This window comes from Leopardus geoffroyi, chromosome A2 (genome assembly GCF_018350155.1).
Source record: "Leopardus geoffroyi isolate Oge1 chromosome A2, O.geoffroyi_Oge1_pat1.0, whole genome shotgun sequence".
NCBI classification, from domain to species: Eukaryota; Metazoa; Chordata; class Mammalia; order Carnivora; family Felidae; genus Leopardus; species Leopardus geoffroyi.
Window position 1 is genome coordinate 43,128,037 of NC_059331.1, and position 6,171 is coordinate 43,134,207.

The window sequence follows — 6,171 nt, forward strand, 5'->3', positions numbered from 1 at the left end:
AACATGGTAAGATTATATTTACAGGCATTTTTTTTTTTAGTTTGTACTGGAAAATTGGCTAGTTCTTTATGATTTGTAAGCAGAAGTTATGTAAGAAGAAGGGCTTTACAGTAGAACATTTAATTGCGGAATTAAGCCTCCTGACCTCTTTGACCTTGCAACTAGCAATGTAGATGATGATGACTGGTTCCTCAGCATGGCTCTCTGAGGCCCTGTGATGAACATAGCTTTACTAGAGATCCACCAAAGATGTGTTGCACAAGGGAAAATAAACTTTTGTTGTCTTAGCCTCTGAAATGGTTGGAGTTGTCTGTTACTTTGGTATAACATGGACTATCTTGACTAAGCTCCTCTGAGCTTGTTGGCCCGAGCTGGTCGTAGGACTCAAACACACTCCAGTAAGGCTAATAAGCTTTCAGTTTTTTGAGAGGCGTACGGGGGAGAAACTAGGTATTATTGAAAACTAGTAATGTGATGGACACTATTGTGTAAACCTGAAATTTGTGCTATTGGGAAATTTTCCATGATGTAAAACTTGGTTGGAAGAGAACACCTTTCCACACTTTACATAAAATCAAGAAGTAAAAATAAAATAGATAAATATGCCTATGATAAAAAAAAAAAACGATTAAGAGAAAAAAATCACAAATATATTGTGTTGAAAGCCTGGTAAATAAATTTGCAGAGATTATGACAGTAGTTAACATCCTTTATTAAGAACTCTTACAAATCAGTTTTTAAAAAGTGTGAATGCCATAATATAAACCAGGAAAAAAAAAAAAAACACAAAAAAACAGCACCAGGAAACCTCTGAGAAAAATGTTGACTAACATTTTCCTCAAGGAAATTAAAAAAGTCAAGTATACCTGCCTACCAACTTGCAAAATAATGTTTTAAAAGATGATAAACTAACGAGGGGTTAGTGGAAGAGGTGGACTTGAATGGAGTCGATTTAACTCAAATATATACAAATATTTTGGAGATTAATTAAAAAACATTAATGGAAATTAAAAATAGAAACTATATCCTGGGGAAACATTCAAAAAGTGTACCAAGATAAATGTTTGAAGATAATCACTGTAGTATCATTTGTTTTGTTTGTATTGTTTTAAATGTTTGTTTATGCTGGAGAGAGAGAGAGTGCCCATGCCAGGGAGGGGCAGAGCAAGAGGGGGACAGAGAATCTAAAGTGGGCTCTGTGCTGACAGCAGACAGCCTGATGCAGGGTTCAAACTCATCAACTATGAACTATGAGATCCTGTCCTGAGCCAAAGTCATATTTTAACCAACTGAGCCACCCAGGTGCCCCACTATAGCATCGTTTGTAAAACTAGAGAAGATAAACTCCTTATAAATAGGGAATAGTTTTAGTAAATTATGGTGTGCACATACAATCAAGTTCTGTTACAGAAAGAAAATAGAATAAGTACAAGATCTCCCAGTAGGAGAATGTTGGATATATATAAGAAAAAAAAAATGTTAAGGCTGTAATAGAGTTAGCTAGAGAGAAGATAATGGAAGGCAAGATAATGCAGGCCAAATCATAGATGGCCATGAATTAAGACTGACTATGACTGAGATTCAAAACCTGTTTGATGAAGTGATCAAAGGAGTGACGTGACCTAAATAATGAATTAAAAGCGCCACTTTGCCCATTAAATAGTGAATTGACTAAAATGGCAAGATGGGAGGCAAGAAGACTATTTAGGTGCCTCTTTGAAGCAAAATAAGGGATGTTGATCACTTAAAACAGGTATAATAATGGTGATGAAATGGTGAAAAATTAGAGAGCACAATTGGAGAAGGGGCACAGAAAAAGGGAAACACAGAATCTGAAGAAGGCTCCAGGCTCCAAGCTGTCAACACAGAGCCCAATGTGGGGCTTGAACCCACAAACTAGGAGATCATAACCTGAGCTGAAATCAGTCACTTAACCAACTAAGCCCCCCAGGTGCCCCTCAAAAAAGTTTTAAAAATATTTATCTATTTTGAGAGAGAGAGCAAGTGTGGGAGGGGCAGAGAGAGATGGAGAGAGAGAGAGAAACCCAAGCAGGCTCCATGCTGTGCTGTCAGCACAGAGCCCGATGCAGAATTTGGGCCTGATCTCACAGACCATGAAATCATGACCTGAGCAGAGATCAAGATTTAGAGTTGAGCCACCCAGGCACCCCTAAAGGCAAAATCATTAAGATGGATACTGTGAGTGGGAGAAAGAAAGGAGGCAACATTGAGTCTAAGTCTCTAACCTGACCAAGTGTAAGGGTGCATGGAAAAGGTTGAGGAAAGAATAGGATCATGAGAAAATCAGAAATTTATTTGGGGGCATCTTAAGACTTATTTTGCATCAAAAGCATATGTCAGACAATTGAATGTATGAGAGTGACTAAAACTATACATTCTGGAGTCATCAGTGAATAGATGGCATTGAAGTTTTTTTAAAGTAATGACTCTGGATGATCATCTAGAGAGTATATAGACAGAAAAAGAAGGCATCCAAGAACTGAATCCTGAAGTACTCCTACATGTAGAGCTTGCTGACGTGAGGTATTGTTTACCAGCAAATAATAAAGAAAAGGAGCAATTGTGAGACTGAAAGAGAACTGAGTGGCACCCAAATACCACAAGAGTGGGTATTTGAGTGGGGAGTCTGATAAACTCTCAAAGATTATAGGCAAGTAAGAGGGCTAAAATTGACAACTTGATTTGGCCACACGGTATTGGTGTGTGTATGAGCATTTGGTAGTGTGGTAAAAATGAAACACTAATTGTGGTGTTTTAAAATGGTGGAAAAAGAGGATGTGGAAAGAGTAAGAAAAGATTTTCTGTGAAGGAGGAGAAACGGGGAACAATGGATAGCCAGGTATGTGGGGTGAAGGAAGGTTTTTAGTTTTGCTTTTGCATGATAGATCATATACCATGTTTTTATGCTGATGGTGATAAGGCAATAGGGAGGAAAAATTAAGGAAACTCAGGATAGAAGAAACAGTGATTGGGAGAGCATGAAAGGAGATGGGCTCCTTTGCAGAAGCAAGAAGGTGGTCTTTATTTTGAATTCAGACAGATGATCTGTAATCGTAGTAGAACTGAATAGAAAGAAAGGCTGTCAGCTGAGGATGAGCAAAGGAGTTAGTCAGAACAGAGAAAGAGGGATTGATAAAGGAGTCGAGGGTTTATGCAAATGAGAGATTGTATTGTTTTTACCTTGTAACAATAAAAACACTAAGATCAACATATAATAAATCCTGTGGGGTTGAAAGACCATTGCTGCTGGATGTATAAAGAATTGATGGCTGGAAGATGAGATGATTGAAGTTAAGATTATAGAGGATACATAGTTATTAGAGATGGAAACCTCTAGATTGTGAACATGAGAGGAGATGGCTTGAGATAGTGTGGATGACAAGATTATTGAAGCTCAGAGGGTCAAGGAACTGAGAAGCAAGAATTCTGGAAAGACTGTTCAGATTATTATTAAAATTTCCAAGGATTATGACTCAAGTTTGGTTGGAAAGAGTAACAGTGGTCCATGTGCTAAAATCTTCAGGGATGTGAAAGAGGGAAACCAAGAGGGTATCACTGCCTAGATCATAGACAGGAGGCAGATGGTAGAATCTTATGACATGAGCTACAAATCCGGGCATTTTACAGAGCAGAGAGAAATCATGGTCTGAAAGAGGTTTTAAAGAGCCAAGAGGATATATCCTACCTTCAGGCCCAGAGTTGCCAAGGGCATGGGGAAAAAAACTGTCATAATTTGAAAGGGTCAGTGGGGAAACCATGGAAGAGAAGATCTAGGACTCAAATACTGCTACATGTTAAGGGGATGCTCAGAAAAAAAGGCTGAATATGTGAATTAATTTCCTGGACCCATGAGTCCACAGGGGCTGAGCAAAAGCAGAAGAGCTTTAGGGTTCAGGGGAAATAGGAGATGGAGTCAGTTGGAGATCTCTAGTGCCCTACAGAGAAAAGAGCCCTGTTGGTAAAGTCTTTTTGCAGTCACTGGCATAAAAAGACATGTGAGACATGATTGTATGTACTCTGGTCTGTGAGCCAGATTGTGGTGGAATGGCAAACGTGTGTTACAGAAGAAAGAGGATGATGTTACTAGGAGACCATGATGCTCTGGGCTCTCCTTTATTATTACTGCCTAGGTTTGTTTGGAAGCTTTGGGAGGGGACAGTGTTACTGAAACAGGGAACTCTGTATATATCTAACAAAATATTAACTGTAGTTATTAGTATGGTAGCATAATGCATGGTACTGATTTTCTCACGTCGCTTAATTTTAAGTAATTACTTTTTTTTTTAATTTTTTTTTCAACGTTTATTTATTTTTGGGACAGAGAGAGACAGAGCATGAACGGGGGAGGGGCAGAGAGAGAGGGAGACACAGAATCAGAAACAGGCTCCAGGCTCCGAGCCATCAGCCCAGAGCCTGACGCGGGGCTCGAACTCACGGACCGCGAGATCGTGACCTGGCTGAAGTCGGACGCTTAACCGACTGGGCCACCCAGGCGCCCCAAGTAATTACTTTTTTTAATGTTTATTTTTGAGAGAGAGAGAGAGAGAGAGAGAGTGAGTGCACGTGCACACAAGTGGGGGAGGGGCGGGGAGAGAGGGAGACGCAGAATCCGAAGCAGGCTCCAGGCTCCGGACTGTCAGAACAGAGCCCGACGTGGAGCTCAAACCCGGGAATGTGAGACCATGACCTGAGCCGAAGTCGGACACTTAACCAACTGGGCCACCCAGGCGCCCCTAAGTAATTACTTTTAGTGAATGTGTATTACGGGTTATACACATATATGTATACTATGGAATGATGTGTGGAGTGAAGGAAGATTTTTATCTTTGCTTTCACATCACAGATATTATAGCAAATTTATATGCTGATAGAAATTATGCAGTAGGGAATATTGGAATGAGTATGTGTTGATAATATCCCATAGGTATATATGTGTATTCTATCCCACTCATAAACCTATATAGTCTCATTTTTGAGCTATGTTTAAAAATATTGGCCTAGAAGAGGGAAGACATGGAAGAAGCTCTGAATATTTTTTTCTTCTTCTTTTTTTTTTTAGGAACAAGTTTTTATATTGCTATTTTATTCCAGCTGTATTTTTCAAATTACTTGGCTAATACTAAACCCATGTTCATAGAGAAATTTATCATTTTACATGAAGTTGTTGAAATCTCACTGGATGGAACCTAGGAGTCATATTTACTGATGTGTCAGTTGTTAAACAGTGAGCAGATGTCTTATTTAGCTTCTCTACGATGGTATCTGGATAGTTTTAGGAAGATTTCTAATAATATGGAAGCTGTTTTGTGATTCCCTCCAATACTGGTCCCTACCTCAAAGTTTTTATTTTTTAGATGTTTCTTATGTCTAATCTGGAAACTGGTCAGCCCCTCTTACTTCTTTTCCAGTCTTCAGGGTTATTGGGAGGATTATAGGCATGGAGTCTGGAATTAATCTCCTAGTGTTTGAATCCCATTGATGCCTAAACATAGGATTTTTGCCCCCAAGGAATTTACAGTGTAATCATTGAGGAGAAACATGTACACTAATTCCTACAACATAAAATAGAAGTGAGTAGATTAAAAATAAAACTGGCTGAAGTGATAGAAAAATATCATGGAGTGAATGACATTTGAGTGGGAATTTTATAAATAGAGTGTTTCAGGGATAAAAATGGTGTTAGGTGGAAGGGAATTTCAAGCAGAGAAGTGACTTCAGTGAAGATATGAAAATGACAGATTGCTTTAATGTTCAAGGAAGAGTTTGAGACAGTGGGAGAATGCATTGAGTTGGGGAGAATTGAGAGATGTGGTTAAAAATATCTTGGTGGGACATGAACACCAGCCTAATAATTCTGATTTGCTTTACTATCCATTTGACTTTATGAGTCATTAAAAAGAATTTAGTGTAAATGCTGATAGCTGGTATAGCTCACTCTAAGGTTGTTTCTGCACATGAGAGCTACCAGTAAAACATTTTCATTCAACCATTTATTTTACTACATGGTCCCAGACAAATCGTTTTCTTGATTTTTTTTTCTAATCTTTAAAATCAGATGGCTAGTGACAAAGAATTACTTGGCTGATTTGAAGCAAGTATAAATGCACCTAATATTGTAGTATATATGACCATAGTAGGGTCAGCTATCAA